Source organism: Mauremys mutica, chromosome 2, assembly GCF_020497125.1.
Source record: "Mauremys mutica isolate MM-2020 ecotype Southern chromosome 2, ASM2049712v1, whole genome shotgun sequence".
NCBI classification, from domain to species: Eukaryota; Metazoa; Chordata; order Testudines; family Geoemydidae; genus Mauremys; species Mauremys mutica.
In genome coordinates, this window is record NC_059073.1 from 157,535,804 (window position 1) to 157,559,808 (window position 24,005).

At 41.3% G+C, this 24,005-nt stretch overlaps 1 protein-coding gene across 2 annotated transcripts in view; it reads right to left on the reverse strand.

Moving 5' to 3' along the window:
• FBXL7 (F-box and leucine rich repeat protein 7) overlaps positions 1-24,005 on the reverse strand; it is a 367,222-nt gene that overhangs the window by 283,110 nt on the left and 60,107 nt on the right. The gene's annotated exons all lie outside the window — the stretch shown is intronic.

Consider the following 24,005-nt stretch of genomic DNA (forward strand, 5'->3'; position numbering starts at 1 on the left):
TCTGCCTCTTCCCCCAGCCCTGCCCCCATCACTCACTGCTCCCTCCCCCTCACTCCCATCACTTGCTGGATCATCTCAAGGAGTCTGCCTGCAGGTAGGAGATGGCCCCAGCTGAGCAGGGGCTGGTGTGGGTTAATGATCCGATGACTCCCCACCCTGTGGTAACCACGGTTTTAGTTCAGGTGCCATTTAGGGTTGCCAAGTCCCCTTTTTGACCAGACTTTCCAGTTGAAAACTGGGCACCTGGCAACCCTAAATGGCACCCAGACACAAAAGCCAAAAACCAGACTGTCCAGGTAAAAAACAGATGGTGTCAATCCTAGTGCTCTTACCTTGTTTTTTGTCCAAGGACCCAAAAGTAGGAGAAAGAAGTGCAATGGGAAAAATCTAGGCTTGTAAGAGGAGATAAGATTAGAGAGTGAAGGAAGATAAGAGGGGAGGGTTTTAAAATGGACAGTGCGGAATAGGGCGGTTACTTAAAAGAACAAACCAAATTTAAAAGCCGGGTTGACATAAAAAAAAGCAGAACTGAATCGCCACTGAATTAGCACTATGGGACCTGATTCAGTTTAGACTAGCATACCCTTACCTAGACTATATCTACATTATAGCAAAGACTTTTCCTGCAAGCACAGACTGGTACTCACACTTGTTAAGTATTGCCAAGGGACAAGCTATGACTTTTCTACAGCCACAACTGTGAGTAACAAAGATCAACCGATCAGCAATGCATTTGATAGTTCTAAGGAAATGAAGGCTGTACAATACAGTTACATTTAAGAACTGTCCTATAGCCCAAGTATATTACAATTAACTACAGCTGAAGAATGTTAAGCAAAGCCTTTTAAAGTTATGGTGGGGGTTTTTTTAAATAAAGTTACATTATATGCAGAAAACTAGCTGACACCATGTTTCTGTCACTTGAGTAAACCTATAATCATAGGAATGTTAGCAAGAGACTTTTCTGATCTGTTATTTCAATCAAGCATTCCTTGGGGTTCTGCATTAAAGTATGCCTGGTTTTCATAAATTTGGATGTAAAGAGGTCTGCTCTTTTAAACGTGCCACAGCAAAATGAGAATTTAACTTTTTTTTTTTTTTAAATGGGAAATGACTGTTGAATATGCAAACCTAAGGGCCTTCTCAAGCCAGGTACTGTCACTTATGCCTTAGGTCAGTCCCAAAGAAGCAGTCTCCACCATAAAATTGCTCAAGTTGATGCGTTCCCTGATATGTGAGATGAGCTATGGAGTGGGGGGTATATTAAGGGAGCAGGAAGAATTAAAAAGAAACACTTGAGCTAGTCAGGGGGAGGTAACCAAAAGGTTTCATCAGAGCCCATATTCTCAATGAGTCACCAGTTTGGTTCCTTTAAACTTAAAATAATGTTAACCAAAAATAACTTGGGTAGCACATTGCTTCCACTGCTCTGATGCAGGGACAAGGAAAGAATGGAGATGTATGAAACCCACAGTCCTTCACAAGCTGCCCCAAGTTAATAGGCCTCCGAGCTTAGGTGTCAGTGTTTGTGGTGGGAGAAATCAAGTTGTGCACAGAGTACAGAAGGCATAGGGTTGCCAAGTTTTCTTTTGGGGGGTGAGGTGTTAGATTTTATTTTTAAAACACAAGCTTCAGGAAGAGACCAGAAGGTTTGGGATATTTCACAAGCAAGGACAAAACTCAGTAGGTATTAGCCGCATAAGGCATCAAATCACATCTAACACTGCACCCATGTACTGGGCATTTCAGCTCTAAAAGCAGAGCAGCATTTCCATAGAACATTGTCACATTCTGCTGCAGCATAGAAACTACAAGACTAAACAGATTAAGAGGATAGGATGACAAGGTCTGATTAACAGTACAATAGTCTTTGGAACCATTTCTTCTAATGTGGTGAATTCTTTCACAGGGAAAGGAAATCAATAACACAAACCATGAACAAGCCACACTTGCCAGCTGCATGCATGAAACAAACAGATATTTGCATTGTTGGAGCACAAGGTCTTGTAGTGGGAGCGAAAGTTGTCAATAGTAGCAAATCTTCTGTCCCTCTACAGGCAAGCCACTAGAGCAGAAAACTGAGCAGCTAATGGCAATGTATTACTTAGGATGGTATGTTTCTGTAATGCTCTTGAAATCCCAGTCTATATTACCCACTTTAAATGCACTTTTAACATTGACAAATTCCAATAGGGCATGTAATTTACAAATATTTGTTAACAGCTTTAAAATAAATCCAATTATACAGAATGACTGTAGCCAGACACCAATTTTGACATAATTATAAAATATTAACAGAAAAATAATTTCCCACAAAATGGAGCCGTTTCAACAGAAAAGAGGGTGCCCCAACCCCAGAATAGCCAATAGTCTAGTGCTTACAGAACTCACCAGGGCTGTAGGAGACCTGGTTCAAGTCCTTGCTCCAGACCAGGTATTTGAACCCAGGTCTCCTTCATCCCAAGTGAGTCCGTACTCCTGGTTTTGGGGCATAAGGGGGCCACTGCTGCCTCTTCCACTTGGCGAATGGCAGCTAAGTCTCCTTTTGTCTTTAGAGCCCCACCAAAAATGTTTTGGTCCAAACTGTTCAATGAATGAGGACACTAATTTACAAATCATTTTGCAGCAACTGAAATGACAGTTTTTGGCAAATACGTGATTAATCTGAAAATTTTTGCCCATCTCCATTCATCCCAATAATTTTGCCATTCAGTGTCTTGTAGGCAATGCTAGTTTGAGTTCTTGCTTGTCTAAGAAGGTCTGTCCCTCCCAAATAGACAGCCAATAAACATTTTGCTGCTCCTAATATTTTGGTGCCTTAGGCAGCTGCCTCGCTCTGCCTCTGAGAAAACCAGCCCTGCTTATAAGCCTAGACTGGTAATGAGCAGCAACAGCAGTCACCACATGCCAACAATCATAAATTGCATGTATTGGTTTTAAAAACCAGAAACAAAACAAAACCAAAACAAAAGACAGTAGAAGTCCTACGGTCCAGAATAAATTATTTCAAAAGCTGCACTGGGAGGAGTGTATAACCACAGAGAATTTCAATAAAACAGACAGCAAGCAAAAGCAGATTCTTACATGATGCCCTATCCCACTCTCAATTAAAAATACACATTGCATTAAGACAAACCTTTTGATATTTCAACATAAATATCCCACTGCCACAGACACCGCCAGATTGTTACAGACCCTTACACAGGTTTGCAGGGGGAAGCACACCATGAGTGCAGCCTGTACAAGAGCATGACGCATTGAGGAAATCTATCCAGTAACAAGAGACAACTAATTCCACACTTCTTAGTAAGAGAAAGGTGTGCTATTATCATCCACTGGGGGGAAATATTGAAGGTCTACCGTTGTACTATGTTTAACAAAATTACAGGATACTTTAAACAAAACAAGGAGTTAAGATAAACAGGAGGATGACTGGATATCTGGCTCATTTTGGAATGACAATTGATCAGAGGTTTGATGTTTTCAAGCCAATAAGAATAGGCTTTAAGATTACTATCAGACAAATTAGGACCTATTTTACAAAGCTGTGCAGGGAAATATGGGGACAGGTGTATGTTATGTGCACCACAGGTGGAAGTGAAGGGAGACAGCAGCCTCCAGAGGAGCATTACTCCCCTTCTCATGCAGGTGGGCAAAGAGGGGATTGAACTTTAGGGAAATAGTTTCAGGCCCCCTCCACACCACAAAAAAGTGCATTTTCCAGTGAAAAACACTCAAAAAAGTTGCCAAACTCTACTGGTAACTAGAGTCCAGATCACAGGATGCTAGACTCTCTGGAAGAGATGTGATTTATAACACTGCAAATGAGGAACTTATCTAAATCTTTAGCATAGATTTGAATTTTCCTTGTCTGATATACCTAATAGATATGAACCATGATGCTTACCTGTAAATGCCACTCTTTCCCTTTTTCCTAGATCAACATGCATCATTGATCTTTCCCTAAATGCAGCTTAATTTTTCTCATAACACTTCAAAATATGGTTTTTAAGGCATGTTATATATATTTGATACATCGAGAAGGTATGAAATAATAAACTTAAAATCTATAGGACATACAGCAAACAAATGTATTTTCCACTTCTCATTTCTAAATGATACACATTACACTGATCAGTCTTTCAGCCTTTAAAAACTCTCTGGTATCTTCTTCCACAGAGCGCTGCCCTACATGGGTGCTTTACTTTTAGAAAAAAGTGTTATTTTTATAAGTTTCTTTACAGTAACTGACAACCCACTGTAGTAGCTGGATTTGAAGGAATATCTGGCTTCTATTTCTACAGAAGATATACTTTGAATAAATGAATAAGTACAGTAAAACTGGTGTTGGAAAACATACCATTGACTATCTTTTTCTAATATCAAAACAAAAACAACCACTTTGTGTTTATGCCAAGGAGATTATATACTACAGAATTGGCTGGGTTACATTCCCTAACTCTATTGCTTAGTAGACTTCTACTTAATAAATGAGGCGCCTCTAATCCTTTTCTTGAAGTATCTGACCTATCTCGAACATACCTGAATTAAAGAGTAATATTTACACATTCATCTGTTTATAAAAAATACACAGAAGTTCAGTTTCAGTAATATTTCAAAAACAGAGCTTTCATTTATTCCTTCCCAACACGCATATGTCCCTTCTATAGCCTTTATAAATAATGCTTTAAAATTTTTATCCCACTTTGAATGTTTATTGATTGATCCCACATCCTCATATTTATTGATTACCATAAATTCTTCCCAAATTTGGCTACACAGAAGAGTCTATTTGATTATGATATTGGCACAATTCACAACAGATCAAAACAAATGCTTTAGTTAGACCCTAAAGAAGTGTACTCATTATACCTAAACAACAAAGACTAAATGGTTTCAGTTCAGAAGGCATCATAGCATACTTACACTTTAAAGAATCGAAAGAAACCAAGATGTACAAAAAGTTAGTGGACCACCTTAGAAGGCCACAAATTAGATGACGCTGTTTCAGTAGCAATAAGAACCTGAAATTTAGGAAACTAAACCAAATTTTTTATACCCATCCTTTAAATATGGATATTCATCCAAGTAATTACATAGTCCCTTTCTGCGACCAAAATAAGGTTTGTGCCTGCCCATCAGCCATATGTGGCAATGCTGGTGTCCATAACCAACTTCTAATCATTAATATGAATAATTTGCATCAATTATTTCTTAATTCCTACATGTCAATGTTGTCTAATTACTGCTTAGTTATCACATTGCCAAAGCCCCCCCCAAACCTCTTTATTGCAAAATTACTTCTGCAATTTTGTGCTTGCACCTGTGCTTGTGAAATCACTTGTTCATTACACAGAATGAGAAAGCAGAAATCATGACCTGGAGTTACACTCTCAGGCCTGGATTATTTCATCTAAAAATCCAGCCTTAGTATGACTAAGATCCAGTCTCTCACACTAGTCCTCGTATTAATAAATAGGCCCCTTATTATAGCAAAGCCAGAAATCCCAATTATTTGCGTTCTCCTACTTAAACCTTATTAAACTATAAGTATTATACCCCATAGTGGCACTATACTTACAGCAAGTTAAGTTTATACATGAGACAGGATCATAAATCAACACTCCTAACCCTAAAACAGAACAGGTGAAATACAAAGGAGGAGGAAATCAGAACAAAAACCAGACTTGAGGATGAGCTAAGATCAAAACTAATTGATTCTGTAATTTTAGGGGGGAAAAAAAATCTAGTAAATTTATATAGTATTTCTGAAGAGTGCTCAAAACTGCAACCCAAGAAGGAATGCTAATTAAATAATTTGTTAGTATAGTAGGATGGGTCCAGCTATAAGTGATCAAATTAATCTAACTGGAGATGAATTCATGAATGATTTGTTTCAGAGACAACACTAGATCAGATTTGTATTTATGAAGTTTCATTTGCTGACCTTTTTGAGTATTTGGCACCAGAGGGCAAGTTTTCAAACACAAAGTTTCTAAGATTTGGTAAATCTTCATTGTAGATCAAAAGCTGAAGTTCTTACTCAGTCATGACTACCACTTTGAGGGCTTCTGGATTTGGCCTTTAATTAGTATTAAGATACATGTTACAGGAAATTACAAAACTGATCTATAACTTTACACCTCTCCTTGTTCTGGCTTTTTCCCCCCCCTTTCAGTCACTGCTTTTTATATCACATTGGGCTTTGAATTTGTTACATTTGTTGTATATATGAAAGGTCACAAGTGACATTGCGAATTTGTACTGTAACTCTGTAGAAGGGCTAGTCCGAGGCTCGTCCCTCCGCGGGACTGTGGGGGATCCCACCGCCTCACAATAGTTCACTATGGGCCCGGCCCTGGGTGAGGGCGGGGCAGCAAACAGTCTGGTGCTCAGGCTTCTGAGTGTCTGGTGCAAGGGGGAGACTGCCAACCGTGAGTGGGGTGGCGGGGGGGGACGGGACACAGGCCCACCCACTCCACTGTGTCCCAGCCCGGGGCCCTGGCAGCTGCAGGAGACTCGCTGCTGTGTCAGTGGGGATCCTGACCGCAACACACTGACATGGGCTCTGGCTGAGCTACAGCCAGACCAGAGTCGACTATCCCCGGGTTACTTCTGGACGACGCCTCGTAGGGTACCTGGGTTAGGGCGGTGTCCTCGGAGGTTTCCGGCACCATCGGTTCCTCTGGGTAACGGGTAGGCTGGGCTGCTCCTCAGGGTAGCTGGCCAGGGTAGGCTTGGCTGGCCCAGCCAGTCCTCGCATCGGCTGCAGACTGCCAGCGTGTCCCAGCCCGGAGCTAGGCCACAGGCATCTGGCCTCTCCAGCGGCTGGCTTTCAAGTGAGCTCTGCAGTTGGGCTTTTCTACTTCCTGTCCTGTGCCCTGCCCTCTGGAGGGAAGACACAGGACACGCTGGCTCCGCTGACGTTGGTGCTAGGGGAGGCTTGTCCCTCCGCAGGGCTGTGGGGTATCCCACCGCCTTGCTACAGACTCATACTAAGAATATAATACACAGATTCTACAGTGTATACCCCGGAGGTTCTTAGACTACAATGCATGGGCTACTGGTGCCCTGGTGAGAGCGAGATGGTCACATGATGCTGGCTCATTACCATCTGGTAAATCAGTTAATACAACTACAAGTACATTAAATACTTTCCTAGTATTACTTTCCCATATAAGAAGTTACTGTAGTTGCCACAGGGGTATTGTGTAATCAAGAATGAAAAGGGAGATGGTCACAGAAATCACGAATACTGAGAGGTTTCCACAATACAATCAGTATTGTAATATGGTCCGCATGGCAAAAGTGTTACAGAATCCTTGGTATGTGCCTTACTATTTGATTTAAATAAAGTATTAATTATGAGAAACACAGTAAGAACTGCTGTTGAAGTCTAGAGAATGGTTGATTGGTGCTCATTTTCCCTTTTCATTGATCATGCTTTGGCATGTTCTGCCTCAATTCAGTAATTTTCAAAAAGCCCCAGTCTCTTACACCATCATAGCTAACATCAACTTCGACAGTTCATAACTGAGCTCACGTGGCAGCATTTAGATTAACAGGATTTATGTGGAATAAGTGAGATCTGAATTGTATTGAGCCTTGCTTGGACGGATGGTTCCTTTGATAATTAGACACACTGCCCCACTCTCTCATGGAAAATAAATAAAAAAACAGGATAAACAATAAGCACAGTGACAAAAACTAGGGCCAGTTTTCAAGATGTTCCAAATCTAAGATCTTTGGATGGGGTATCTGCTCATATGCCATCTAGTCCTCTTTTTTTGCTATGTTTATTTGTAAAACTTCCAATAGAACTGTTGAAATTTTAACTGCTACTTATTTAACTCCTTCGCCCTAGGGACCAATTAGCAAAGTGGAGTGATGAGTGGTGGAAATGATAACTGAGTGATGCAGCCTTGCGTGCAACAGACAAGCATGTCCAAAAAAAAAAAATCATGTTGAAATCAAAGATAATAGGTGCAGAACACAACAGGAAAATAAAGAATGGAATCCATAATATTGGAATAGAGTGTACAAACAGGGTAGAGCATGAGTGTGTTTCATCACCAAGAACAGAACAGAATGTATAGATGGGGAAAAGCAGATCTCATTACAGGAGAAGAGTAGAACCATAAAAGCAAAGTCAAAAGATCAAGACAAAATAGGGTATGAAAAGGTAAATTAGCACTGGGAAAAGTGAAGTAATGGTACAAAAAGAGAAAGTGAGATTAAAGTCAGAGTAGCAGAAACTGCTACAAACATACTTTAAGTAAAAGTTAGTAGGAACAGATACTCATGAATGACAAGGGTTTCATCCTGATATGCAAGAGAAATAAAAACAGCCCTAAGGTCATAAATACCATGAGAATTTCTCTCTTGTAGATGGATGCCTGAAAGGTTATAGGAGAGCATTCCATTTTTCTCCATAGTTCACTTCCCTTGACTGCATCCTGTAACTGTAATTCTGTTTTGTGACTGCCTCCTCAGCATCTGCCCTTTAGGAGGCAGACAAGTATGATTTTACAAACCTGGGCTGCTACTTGTAAGAGGACGGGCCTTCTAAAGAAACACATTTAAAGAACTCTGTGGCTCTGAGTCAAGGGATACATACAAAACACCTCAAAAACCTGCTTGATAGGTTTAATAGCCCCAAAATCTTGTCTTTGATAAAGTCAGTCAACAGGGTAGAAAGCCTTAGATGCAGAAACTGATGCCAGCTTATCAATACTGAAATGAAAAACAAAGCCTTAGACAATGTCTATGCTAAAAATGCTACAGAGGTACAGCTACAGTTGTAGTGCTTCAGTGCAGACAATGACTACAGCAACAGGAGGGATTCTCCTGGCACTGTGGGTAATTCACCTCACCAAGAGGCAGTAGCTAGGCCGATGGAAGACTTCTTCCATCGACCTAGTGCTGTTGATGCCAGGGGTTAGGTCAGTTTAAGTAGGGGTCTCAGAGACGTGGATTTTTCATACCCCTGACAGACACAGGTATGCCAATATAACTGTTCAGTGCAGACCAGCCTTTATTCTCTTTGCAACACAGCACAGAAAGGAGCAAACACACAGAAATGAAGCCACTGGGAGTAGTTAAAGACAACATGGAGCTGTGTGGCAGAGGCATTGTGTCCATAAAAGGAACAAGTGCAGCACTCCAAAGAGGGAATTAACTCTTTCCCCCACCTGTCATTCTTTGAAAGTCTAGGTCTCCTCAATTATGTGGGCGGGGGGGGGGGGAGGGAGATCTACTCCATGCATATTTTTGCAGGTCATAATGACTAAGGCCCCAAAGTTATGAGTTATTACTGTTATAAAAGGCCTTGATGCCAGGGCAATTCTTAGGGTACGTCCATACTACCCGCCGGATCGGCGGGTAGCAATCGACTTCTCGGAGTTCGATATATCGCGTCTCATCTAGATGCGATATATCGAACTCCAAACGCGCTCCCATCGACTCCGGAACTCCACCACTGCAAATGGCAGTGGCGGAGTCGACGGGGGAGCCGCGGACTTCGATCCCGCGCCGTGAAGACGGGTAAGTAGTTCGAACTAAGGTAGTTCGACTTCAGCTACGCTATTCGCGTAGCTGAAGTTGCGTACCTTAGTTCGACCTCTCCCCCCCCCGCCCCCCGCCCCAGTGTAGACCAGGCCTTAGACAGCTATAGCTTAATTTGTCTTATGCAAGCTGGAATAAGATGCACAAACACTGGAAAATTCCAGCCCCAATTGTGAGAATTCAAAAGTTACACCTCATTCCCTGGTTAGATGGTGGGAGAGATCAATTCTTATATTGATTGGACGTTTCAAATCTTTGGAAGTGTGGGTCACCATCTGATCGGTTCATGCCAGCACCACCACAAAACAGGAACCAAATTGGACCACCCAGCAGAAATGGGATAAAGTAGCCTGTCTCCTTCAGCACATCACTACCTGAAAGCCAAAGACAAGTGCAAGGGAGAAGATGGAGGTACAGTGAAACCCTGCTATAACGCGATGTTTGGGGGTCCAAAAAATTCCATCGCGATAAATGCGGGGTCGCGGTATAGCGGGGTTTCAAGTCAGTCAGTGGTCCCCATTGATGTGCGCTGCCTAATGCCCAGTGTCCAGAAGGGGAGAGAAGCTGCGGCCCCGCGCCTGCCGGGGACAAAGAACTCCGAGGCTGCGGGCGGCGGTGCTCTCTGTCCCTGGCAGGCGAGGGGCCGCAGCTTCCCTCTGGCTTCAAGAGGAGCCGTGGCCCTGCACCTGCCGGGGACAGAGAGCACCGGCGCCCGCAGCCTCGGAGTTCTCTGTCCCCGGCAGGCGCGGGGCCGCAGCTTCTCTCCCCTGCTGGGCACTAGGCAGGGGCACATCAATGTCCCGGCAGGTGCCATGGCGTTGGGGACCACCGGTATTAGGCCTTAAAGAGAGCCAACGCATGATCACGTTATATGCGATTTCGCGTTATGGCGGGGCGTGTTATTGCGAGGTTTGACTGTACTTGGCCAGCCACCTGGGAGTCCTCCTAGCAATATCAAGACCTTAACTAAGATAGACATCTTTAATTGTCTGCTTCTATTTTCCAGAAATTTGGGTTGCCCACTAGCACACCAGGAAGAGACTATAGTCATGTCTGTCCTTCGCTCCTCCTGTGTTTGCAGTATCAACTCCTGCTGGGAACAGTAACTGAGCTGAAAGCGGACAGCTGAGCAAAGATCTGGTGATTAGACAGACAGACCTGCTCTTCAGTAATGACCCAAATCAATCAGTTGACTTCTTCCTGGAACCTGGTACTCAGTGAAAAAGTGTATATCAGGGGTCTCAAACATGCAGCCCTCGGAGCTCTTCCCTGCGGCCCGCGGAGCTCCCCCAGTTACTTCCTGTCGCCGCCAAACTCCCCTCACCCCCAACCCCTCCCCGAGTTATTTTCTGTGCCTAAGCTCCCCGCGCGCTGCTCCCCAATGTTTGGGGCCGGGTCTCTCCCCCGGCCCCACCTGCCGCCCCCACGCGCCTCCCCCCAGTGTCTCCCGGCCCCCACTTGCTGCCCCCTCACCGCCCGGGAGCCTGCCCGGGAGCTCACGCTGACTCCACTCCTCCGCTATGCCGGCTTCCGGCATCACCTGCTGCCGCAGGGTCCTAGCGCCCCCCTGCACTAGGGCCAGGGCAGGCTGCCCTTCCCCTGCCCTTCTGCCCTAGTCCTGAGACTCTCCAATGCCCCGAGCCTCTCCAATGCCTCAAACCCCTCACCCTCAGCCCCACAGCCCTCACCCCTGCACCCCCTCCTATCCCCAAACTCCATCCCAAAGCCTGCACCCCCACCCCCTGCCGCAGCCTGGAGCCTGCACCGAGCACACAGCCTGCACTCCAGACCCCCTCCCCCACCCAAACTCCAGCCCAGGGCCTGTACTCCAGACCCCCTCTCCCACCCAAACTCCCTCCCAGAGACTTAGGCAGTAAATCTAAGTGCGTGTTTTGTCCTTTGAGTAAGGTGCATTACTGAGTGTATATATTTATTAAAACTGCTTGGAAATGACTTCGTCAAAAAAAAGAACACTCATGGAAGAAAAGAGAGTTTTCCAAGACAAATGGGAGAATTTATATTTTTTCACAGAGGTAAAAGATAAAATTCAATGCCTTATTTGTCAGCAAACGATTGCTGTTCCCAAGGAGTATAACGTGCGTCGGCACTATGACACGATGCACCGTGAAAAATATGATGCATTCACCGGAAAAATCCGAGAGGAAAAAGTTCAGCAATTTAAAGCAGCATTTGCCAAGCAAAGAAATTTATTTTCAGGGATTAACAAGTCTAGCGAAGATTCAGTAAGAGCAAGTTTTGTGATAAGCGAAATGATAGCTAAATCATCGCGACCTTTTACAGAAGGCTTATTCATAAAAGAATGTCTTATAAAGGCCAGTGAAATTTTATGTCCTGATAGGAAGAAAGTTTTTGAAGGCATAAGCTTGTCTGCTAATACAGTTGCCTGCAGGATAACGGATTTAGCTGATAATGTGCAAAAACAATTGATTCAAATGGCAAAAGACTTGGAAGTATTTTCAATTGCTCTTGATGAGAGTACAGATGTATCAGATACTGCACAGTGTGCAGTGTTCATTAGAGGTGTGGACTGCAATTTGAATATAACTGAAGAATTGCTAGACTTAATGCCACTGAAGGGTACCACAACGGGACGTGACATATTTCAAGGATTGGAAGAGTGCATTGAAAAAGCTGCGCTGCCATGGAACAAACTCGTATCTTTGGCTACGGACGGTGCGCCATCAATGTGCTCTGAAAACATTGGTGTGGTTGGATTATTGAAGACCAAACTGAACAGCCTCAATATACCAGGAATTAGCTTCACCAGTATACATTGTATTTTGCACTAAGAAGCCCTGTGTAGTAAAAGTCTACAAATGAAAGAAGTTATGGATGTAGTTGTTAAAACTGTTAATTTTATATGTGCACGAGGGCTGAATCACAGACAGTTCACTTCTTTTCTAGCAAGTATGGACAGTGAATATGGGGAACTTCTGTATCACACTCAAGTTAGGTGGCTGAGTCGTGGAAATGTTTTGAAGCGTTTTTTTGCACTTAAAGAGGAGATTGATTCCTTCATGAAAATGAAAAACAAGGAGGTTCCACAGCTTGCTGATTCCACTTTTATCTGCAACCTTGCTTTTCTAACAGATGTAACTGATCACCTGAATGCACTGAACTTGAAACTTCAGGGTAGAAAACAGGAGAAAACCCAGATGTATGACAGTATTAAGTCATTCAAAGTCAAGCTTACTTTATGGGGGAAACAGCTGACTGCTGGCAATTTGGTCCATTTCTCAACTCTGAATTCCTTAGGAAAAGTTGAACCCAAATCCTTGAAAGAATATGCAGAGATCATTTCTAACTTACACAAACAGTTTGATGTGCGGTTTAAAGATTTCAAGGCACTTGAACCACATTTTCAACTTTTTTCCACACCATTTGCTGTTGAAATTGACAATGTTGCAGAAGAAATGCAGATGGAGTTAGTGGAGCTTCAGTGTGACACGATTTTGAAGCAGAAGTATACAGATGTTGGAATTCCAGAAGTCTACAGGTTTCTTTCACAAGAAAGATTTCCCATGTTATTCTCTGCTTCTGCAAGGATAATGGCAATGTTTGGAAGTACATATATATGTGAACAGTTTTTCTCTTCCATGAAGATTAACAAATCTGTGTTAAGGTCAAGGCTCACTGATGAACATTTGCAAGCAACACTGAGACTGGTTTCGTCTCAGGATATCAAACCTAATATTGATGCTCTGGTTGATGCAAAACGCTGCCAGCTAAGTGGCCAAAAATGAAATGACTGTCAAAATTAGCACTGACGTTTCACATTACAGTTAAAGAAGTTAATAAAAAAGTTAAGAAATTGACTTTTAATAGCATACTATATTTTAATACTATACTACTATATTACTCTTCATTTTTTTTTCTGCCTACCTCCAGGCGCTTCCCGCCGCCAAGCCGCCAAACAGCTGTTGGTGGCGCTTAGCACTTTCCAGGAGGGAGGGGGGAGGAGCGGGGAGCCACGCGCTTAGGGGAGGAGGTGGAGAAGAGACAGGGCAGGGGCAGCAAGGGGGCGTGTCAGTGATGCAGCCCTCGGGCCAATGCACTAGTCCTCATGCGGCCCTCGGGGTCATTTGAGTTTGAGACCCCTGGTGTATATGCTTATGTATGTGCTTTAAAGATAGTTAAAGATATGTCCCTATTCTGTAATAGATCCTGTGACATTGCACCCCATAAGGCTTTATAGAAATATGCTTATGAGTGTAAATATGACATAACTGGAATATGTTTTATGCTAGATATGCCATCTAACATATCTTTGCAAAGGTTATGATCTATTGAATATATTCATCTTATTTGTATGCATATATCCTTTTTATGTCTGAAATTATGAGCACTGGCTCTATGTTTGTATTCAAAGTGTTTGCTGGAGGAAGCACATAAGGCAGATTTGGTCAACATAGTGTGAAGGGGTTATTCAAGTAATTGGGAGTACTTAACTAACAATGGCCTTTGGGAGACACCAATCCACATCTGAGCTTTCCTGGGAATGTTCAAACTATCATGTAAACAATGGTGTCAGCCTGCAAAAAGCTGAATCATCCATAGACATGTGACTTGCCCAGGTGGCTACAGACTCCATCTTGTTGCTGTGATCTTGCACAGGAGAACAAAGGGGTTTCTGCCCACAAGAGAGAATACAGAAGACCTTGGAAACCCCTCCATTTTGTCTTCAGCTGGCTGAAAAGATAGCCTCTTCACCCCAAAGAAATGCCTGAAAGAAACTGGAACAAAGGACAGTAACTAAGGGGGTGTGAGTGATTGCTGGACCCAGACTAGGAGGAAGTCTAGTCTGTGAAAGAAGCTTATTGGAACATCTCTGAGGGTGAGATTTACCGGCATTTAGTTTACTACTGTATTAGGCTTAGACTTGCATGTTTTTGTTTTATTTTGCTTCACAATTTACTTTGTTCTATTTGTTATTACTTGGAACCACTTAAATCCTACTTTTTGTATTTAATAAAAATCACTTTTTGCTTATTAATTAACCCAGAGCAAGTATTAATACCTGGGGGAGCAAACAGCTGCACATCTCTCTCTCTCTCTCTCTGTGTGTGTTATAGAGGACAGACAATTTATGAGTTTACTCTGTAGAAGCTTTATACAGAGTAAAATGGATCTATTTGGGGTTTGGATCCCATTGAGAAGTAGGTGTCTGGGTGCTAGAGACGGTGGCATTTCTTAAGCTGTTTTCAGTTAAGCCTGCAGCTCTTGTGGGATCTGGTTCAGACCTGGAACTGTGTTTGCAGCAGGCTAATATGTCTGGCTCAACAAGACAGGGTACTGAATCCCCAGCTGCCAAGGAAAATTGGCTCAGAGGTAGTCTCAGCACATCAGGGGGCGGTCCCAAAGTGGTCTCTGTCACCCAGCCCGTCACAGGTTCCAATGCAGACTGCCATGAAGTAGCTTTGAAACGGAACAAAGTTACTGTTGTAGATTGTGAAGCACTGTACATGGGTCTACCATAGTTAATGGTTTCATACTGCCTTCCAAGCTCTAGCTGTGTACAGACAAAAAGTGAGACCAAGTGGGCAAGCCCCTTGAATTGCACTCAGTCCATACAGTTTGTCAGAAATACAGGAGTTCATATTTTAGAGCGTTAGAAGCATTAATCAGATCCTAGGGCTAATATAATTCATGGGGAAGTAAGTTAAAGGGTTAACTACTATACATTCATTAACAAGAAGACCTTGGTGAATTGGTGTGTAAGTACTAGATTGAGTTGTCTCGTGCTCTAGCTTTGGATTGTTTTTGCTCTTGTGTTAGCACATAACCAGAATTGATAACCAACTGGAACAAACGAGGCCTTATTCTGAGGGACTTAAAAAAAAAGTTATCTTCCCAGAATAGTGGTGGCTAAGTACAAGTGTCATTTTCTATTGTGATTGTGTTATTTGATTCTTAAGACCTGGATGGACTGAACAATTTTCTAGTTTGTAAGCAAAACCATAATACAATATGTTTTTGCCTTATTATATCCTATACTCTTAGATTTATTAACTATCTTTAATAGCTATTAAATTCAGCTGGAGTTCTTTTCTCTAGATAGTCAATCAAAATCCAAAAACCCTAAGAAAAAGATAGCACTGGTAATCAGTTAAACAGGGTTGCTTTATACCTTTCTTAGAAGAGCCATGGATATTCATGTAAAACTGTTTTTCATATGCATCAATATAGAATTAATTTTACTCTATATTACAAGTCTTTCACTGTCCATTGTATGTGTAAAACAGATTGTAAAAATCTCCATACTAAGACACAATATAAAGCAACAGCCCATTAGTGTTACTGAGAGACTCAACATATATTCATATTCCCAAATGGCCCCAGCAATTTTTTCCAGGGCTGTTAAGTTTCTCTCAATGGATTGTTATTCTCTAACAACAGCCTAAATAGGAATATAACAACAGCAATTGATGTATTTCTGAGATATCTGAATAAATAAATCCGAAGAAAAAAGTTATACTAGGAGGATGGTTGCATGGCTGGACCTATAGTTTTAATACACACTTGATGTTATTGGACATTTGGCTTTAGGAAACTCTAAAGTATTTCGTGAACATGTATATCCAATGAGGAGGGCCATCAAATTGTTGCTGGTATTGCTAACACTAGTCTTTGAGTCAAGTGTCAGCAATAAGTTAGAGTTGGCTGATGCTAGGGTGCAATAGCCAGAAGCACTAGTTGATACATCTCCTAAATAGAAGTGGGTATTCACCCACGAAAGCTCATGCTGCAAAACGTCTGTTAGTCTACAAGGTGCCACAGGATTCTTTGCTGCTTTCCTAAATAGAAGACTCAGTTCTCAGTGAACCCATCAAGTAATATATTAAACTCCAAAACCAAATGGGTGACAATAACAGATGATATACAATATATCTTTATTCACAAAGACCGGTTTGATGGCCAGGCTGACTATGAGTTCCTCTTCCACATACCTATTCCACAATAAGCTTTTGAGCTCTTTGCCATTTGTTGTTTCAGAAACAAATTAAACCTCAACTGCTGTCACTTATTTCTATTCTTAAATCTGCACTGGAAAATCCTCTCAAAAGTTACCCCAATTTAATATTTCCAATTATGATTTTACAGATTAAACAAACAAACAGTTCACCAATATTCGGCTAAGTGGGAACAGAATAGCAAATCTCTGTACTTATCTAATGCTCATTTTACAATAAACCGCTCTCAAATTAAGGAAAGTAAGGTTTTAAGTTTTACCAAACTTTATCATTAGCTATACAGCTTTAGAGGATATAGGTTCCAACTGTTAACTTCTCTTTAAGACAAGTTATCATTACAAAAGCTTTATAAATTAATGTTCTTCTAGAGTTTTATTTTCAAGGAAACAGAAGAGTTCAGTAGTTACTTTCAAATTCTAATGGCTTCTCTATTACCAAAGGACCATATGATGTAGTCAGAAGTACATACTCTAAATGAAGTTACAACTCTTGTGCTTCAAAATTGATGGTATATTAGCATGTACCATCAATTTTGAAGCACAACTCCCTGGTTTCTGTTCCAATTAAAATAATACAATGGTCCAATGTGATTCACCACTAACTTTATTAAGACCATAAAATGTTTCTATTAAATGTAAGACCATTTAAATTTTGAAATGCCAATAAAAGAAACTAATAAACTCATGAAAGATACCTACTTTGCAGTAGTTTTACAGATGTTTATATTTCATTCTTATATTCACATCTCCCAACAAAAAATAAATCCATACCCCAAACAGAGTTTTTACCCCAATAAGGGAAAGCATCCAGAGACTAGGAAATCTACTAGGTACTTTACTAATGCTATTGATTTTATAAGGAAGGCATTCAGATACTACTGTGATGGATGGTACTATACAACCCTAAGAGATAAGAGCTTTAAAAACATTTTACTCAGTATTCACATAAGTCCCATTCTCTTAGGTGACGAAAGCCTAAGTTTCATTGAGAGTCAGACTTCAGCTCTTAAACATCAAAGTGCCTGAGTCACTTAAAGGGATTTTGTAACCTGAAAATTTTACTAAGTTTTCTTTTACTCAGTATTAAGTATTCCAAATATACAGTTGCTTGTTCTAAGAGAAAGTAAGTCACGTGGAAGATAAAGTTCCAACACTACAAAAAGATACCGTATCATTAGGATAGTCTTTGAATTCCATAGACTGGATTGAACATAAGCTAAACCCAGATAGTAACTGAGCAATGTTCAAATATTGTTTCAGTGTACCGACCTCAGCTTTGCCCCTTCTGGACAGTAAATTTAAGTGCAAAACTATAAAACATGGGTGGCTTAGCTTGAACCTGGCATAAAAGTCAGTCTTTGTCAAAAAGCCCAGAACTATAAGAGCTTGAAAGCTAAATAGCTGTGAGAGGTGATTTCTCTTGTATCAAAGCAGCGTTTTGTTTCAATTAGTGGCACCTTTTAGTCACATTCGTTTTCCTGCTAGATTTCATTTACGTACTTTGTTGCATCACTAGCAATTCTGTCACAAGGAGGAGGGTTGATGTAATCTCTCTGCCCTTGTCATGTCTGAGTATGGTAGCACAAAGAAATGATATACAAGACACAGCTGTAGTCTAAGAGCCAAATACTGTCCTTGACACAGACATGGAACTCTCATTGGCCTCAGTTCATTGTTACAGATGGAGGGATGTATGTGGCTGTTCAAGTACAAACAAACAAACACTCGATTACTCTAAAAGCAAAGAGCTTCTGAATTTGAGATGCTCCTACTAAGGCGAATATGACTGAATATCTACAGGTTATGTAACAAAACCTTCCAAATCTGACAAATTCCAGACATTGCACTACTGAGTAGTTTACAAAATATCTGCTTTAAAAAAACAAAAAAAAGAGTTCCATTAATTCTAGTATCAATAGAAGGATTAATGAATGTTGAAAGTTTATTAAAAAAACATTGCTTGAAAGAGTAACTAAACTGTTAACGGATGAAAACCAGCATCTGAAATTGATCAGGCTGATGTCGGTGCCCAGTGTAAAACAAAACTGCATCCATGGTGAAAAGTTGCATTTTAAAAAAAAACAAAACCAACCACTTTTTCTACTCTGTTAAAAGCTTCATGAGGATTTAATTTAGATTTAGTGCGAGTCATGTTAAATGACTAGACATTTAAGGAAATAGGACTCAAACCTGAAAGGTGCCAGGTATCCTCAATGCTGAATCACAACTAGTGTTCAGGGCTTTTTGCACATTTCAGGAACAAGCTGCAATTCAGGCAGGTGTTAAGCATATGCTTAACTTTGAGCATGTGAGTAGTTCCAGTCAAGTCAATGGGATTACTCAGGTAGTTAAAAAGTATCTCCCTGAATTGCATTCTGAATGAGCAATTCTCATTTAATACATCTAGGGCATCTAACATTAAACAATTGTTGCAGCTTAAGATATTATATACACTCTGTACACTGCATCCTGTGCAAGGTGAGGCAAGGATTCTGCAATAGTACTGTTTTGTCCAGGTGTTCATATACTATTGCAATGCACAAGTACAAGGCAGAACTGTTTGGCAAATTCTTCAAGAGGCAGGGCGCTAAGAGTTGGGTCCACTATATTAGACATCTTGGTTCTATTCTCAGCTTGTGTAACCTTGGTGGGGCAGGAGACCCCTTGCTCAGTAAGACTTGTGGAGGGCACAAAATTATTAACACAGTCCATAGAAGAAAAGAAACCTGAATTTCATCTCCTGGTTCACAACCCAGTACCTCTTCCCCTAACCCAATGGGTATTTTGACAGGGAAAGCAGCAGCTGCTGCTGGCACTATTTTACCTATGTCCTAACTAGAGATGTTCCGTGTGTGCACAGAGGGAGGGGAGTGGGGAAGAAGGGCACACTACAGTGAGACACCAGGATGATACATGCATAGCACTAAACAGAATGATGAGTTTTTGACAGCAAGCCCTAAACAAAGGTTTTGTGAGTAACTGACGGAGAACAGATTTCAAGAATTTGTAACTTCACCAAGTTTGTGCTTATTTACACAGAAGGTGCTTTTTACTCAACTTAATGCCAAAGACTATCCCCCAGCCAAATCTGAAAGTCCAACTGCACATCATGCAGGTTCTAAAAGCCTTTGGAGGCAAAAGAGCTCCATGTGTATTTAGAATGGTAAGTGCTATGCAACCTTAATATAGGTTTTGCTGCTGCTTCCAGTACTGAGATAGATATCTGTGTATTAGTTAGCATGCATGCTAGTATAGCTGGAAAAAAAATATACACATACACACACACACCCCTCCTAGAACTGGAAGGGACCTTGAAAGGTCATTGAGTCCAGCCCCCTGCCTTCACCAGCAGGACCAACTACTGATTTTTGCCCCAGATTCCTAACTGGCCCTCAAGGACTGAACTCACAACCCTGGGTTTAACAAGCCAATGCTCAAACCACTGAGCTATTCCTCCCCCCAAGACAGACAGACAGACACAGACACACACTCACTTTATGTTCCCACAAATATGCATCTACAATGTAATTGCTAGACCTTAGTAACTGTCCTCTTAATATTCAACTGCATTTCTCCCCCACCCATCATCATATTACAACTCAACACTCCATTTATCACATAGGTTATCAGGTATCAGAGAATAACTTGTAAAGTCAATTACATTGTTTCCCAACAGACAGTGAGGAAGTATCAAATGAGTACCAGTTTCAGGATCTGCAATGAACAAAAGCAATGCACATGCTATCCCTGAATGGTAGAAGTACACCACACCCTTCTAGAACGATTAGGTGGTGTTCTCCATGTACCATGAGCTTGGAGATGAGCACTATAGGACTCTCCAAGCATTAGGCTCTACAATTACGTAGAGTATAAATTCCTAGGAATTTGAGTGTTTATGGGAAGTATTTTAGAAACAGTGCTAGCAGAATAGGAAAGGCCGCAGATACACTAGCCACAGTGACTTGAAAAACTACCATATAAAGATCAGACTCAACTCAGCCCCCATGGAATAATTTAAATGAAGGCTCCTGGACGGTTTCCTGTGTGTTCCTCATACCTACTTCCCTGAATACCCATTTTAGTCCATCTTCCTCTGAAATGCTTAATTAAATATAGGCTCATAGGTCCCAAAATCCAGACGACAGTGCCACTGTCTGATTTCAGTGGTGACACATCTCCTTTTAAACTACAGCAGCAATACTGGATACAACAACATGAAAAATCATGAATTAGGCCCGCTCAAAAGTCATGAGATTTGCTTAAAAGCAGTGAGGTTTCGTTTAATACCTTTGCATGGTTTTATTTGCCCTCCGGTTTGAATATTTTAAGGTGCACTTGCCTCATGTTTTCAGACTTCTCTCTGCAACTATGCAGCCTCCTTAAGACTGATGCTGCTGGAATAGAGAGATTGCATAAGAATCTCTGCTCTCATTTAAAAAAAAAAATCTGGCCACTGGAATATTCCACTTCACTAATGCACAAATGTGTGCACATACTACAGGAAGCAAAATATTCACAACATAGACTATGTAAACAAATGTTACTGTCCTAATTTTATATCTGCTTTCTAATCCACTCCATGAAACCAGTCAACTTCTGTAAAAACATGCTGAATTAGTATAAGTGCCTGAGGCAAAACAGAATGGAGACACTTTCTGGCTTTATACCCATAGCTGAGGATGTTACTTCACCACTGAAAATTTCCACTAATGACAGTTTAAAATCTACTTTTCCACATCTCCACTGAAATTTCAGATTCCTGTCCTTTTATATAAAAGGAAAGTTCATCAGTTATTCAGGACACAGTGCCAAACACAGTAGAACAGACTGCACTTGCCCAGTTCCATGAGGAAGACTGCAGTGGAAGAAAGTAGATTGTGAGGACACGTGCCAATATAGACACTGCTACCACATAAGAATTTTACACTGAAATGCATCAGGCATTCATTACTGTGTTGAACTCCCATTAATATAATGAAAAATATAGCCCAGAGGTCAACAGTTAACAGACTAGATATAAAATACTGTACATTTTCCACAACAACAAAAAATTTGTTAGGTTACAGTTATGGGCCCCAATCCTTTAAAGATGTATGTATGTGCTTCATTTTACACATGAGTAGTCCCACTGACAGGATCAGTGCCCTGCAACACAAAAATTGCAAACAAGGAAAACCACAAGGTAAGGTTATGTAAACTGTTCTCATCAACCTGATCACTCACTTCAAAAAAATCACTAAAACTGCAGTATTCTCAATGATCATCTCCACCCAATTTATCTGAACTCTGCCCAGACTACCTCAGTTTTCCATTTTAGAGTTGGATACAAAAATGTCCATTTTCGCCAAAGGTAGTCATCCCTTTGATTTCAATGGGGACTGGGGGGGCGGGGAGGGGAGACAAGCCTTTGTAAGTTTAACATTATAAATCTGTACATTGAATATATTTTTGAATACACATGCAGCATAGTGTTTGATGGTTCATATCATGAATAGGTCCTGTTATAATGCAATGCACAATTTGTGATGATCAAAACTATACAACTTACTCCTATAGATCATACAATATTATCTCCAATGAAGTGTCTAATTAGGAAAAAATTGTAATTTGCATTTTCTTAGATTCTGCAGTTATGACTGCTGAGCAATTAGATAGTTGGTTTTTTTTAAACTATTAGGGAATATGACTTCGCAGATAGTTTGTGGCAGGCCAAACTTTATAAAGCCTGTATGAATAAGTGTTTATGCACAGATCACATAGCTTTCTGTCAGAAGAGTACATAAGATTCATTCACAGTTTGCAATTATTTTGAGCATTTAGGTATGAATTGTTTGGATGACAGTTATTGGGCGTGTTGCTGTTTAACAGTGGTCTTTTTTTTTTAAATAAAGTTTAGCAAACTTCCCTTTTTGTTTTGGAGTTTCCATTGTTTTTTTCTGGTAAGTCTGATTTACTATGAGACCAGGCTTCCACCCACAGCTTTATGCAAACTGTTCTCTGCACTACAGGCTAAAGGTTGACTGACGCTTAAATTTTACCTGCAGGCCAGGGCATGCAAAGGTTTTCCCCTGAGCCAACTGGGGACCAGATCCAGCAAAACAATCAGTACAGCTCTCTCTCAATTGGAAAGTCTGCAACTTTGACTACTCAGCTAGTCTGACTGCACAGCTTACTCCTTGGCTCACAGCCAGCCCTAGCTCCCCGCTCCCAAAACACCTTTCCCATGGCTCTCAGCTAAAGTCCCCAGCAAGTGAGCCCTGTTCCATTGCATCCTAGTATTTCTACCAAGTGGCAAAAAAGCTTGCATACCTGAACTTTACCACCCCTTTCCATAGCTGCTTCAGCTCTTCTTGGCCTCTACAGTTAACCCTCTGTTTAGTCACCCAGATCTGCAAGGGCACTTCAGAAAAGGATTCTCACATAACCTTTATGGTATTCACTTGGGATGTGGGAGGTCCTGGTTCAAATCCTTTTGGTCAAGCAGAAAGGAGAATTGATCAGGGTGTTCTGATTCCTAGGGATACCCAGGATTGTAAGGCACCACCCTACCACCAGCCTTGATCATGCCTGCTGTGGGTCCATCAACCCCACCAGCCACTGGCAACAAATAAGCGCTCCCTTCTAGATCTCCCAGACCCTGCTGTCACTTTACAGGTTAACAATAGGCACACAGCCCAACTCTTGAGCCTTCTGAGCATCCTCCTGAAGCGTCCACCCCAATTGACTGGAGACTTGCTATTCATGGATTTGGCTGCTTCCAAAAAACAGTACACCCCCATTTCCACCTCAGATCACCTCTCCACTTACCACATAGCACTTAAATGTTTATAGTGAAATCAAGTACAACAAACCATAGTGATGCAAACAGTAGCAAGTAGAAATATTGGAGACAAATAGTTACATATATGCATTCTAAAGCCTAGCCTTAATGAGATACTAATATATAGTAGAATACTGCTTACCCGAAACCCTTGCAGGGTTTTACAGACAAAAAAAAAGTATGCTGTCAGCTTGCCCTGCACATAAAGGATTCAGTGTTTCTTACCCCACCTCCCCTGGAAAAATATACCAGTTCCATCCTTTGCCTTATTCAGAAAGAAGACCCTCTGCTGTTTGTTTCATCTTGTAGATTTCCTTTTCTAGATTGTATAATCTCTTACCTTGCCTCTGGCTCAGTATGCAAAGAGGCAGAGAATATATAATATACCCATGGCCAGACAGGGAGATAGGTGTCTTGCATCTTGCCTGAAAAGACTGTTTCTGAGGTTTGTCACCTCCTGGTTACCTTCCTTAATTACCAGTACTTAAGAACCTAATTTTTAGTATGGATACATAACTCCTTAATATCATTAAGAAATGTTGATATGGGTAATATTTATGACAGCCAGCAGGCTACTGACAGTCAGATTTCACACGCTACTCTTTGGTGAACTATTATGCATATATCTCA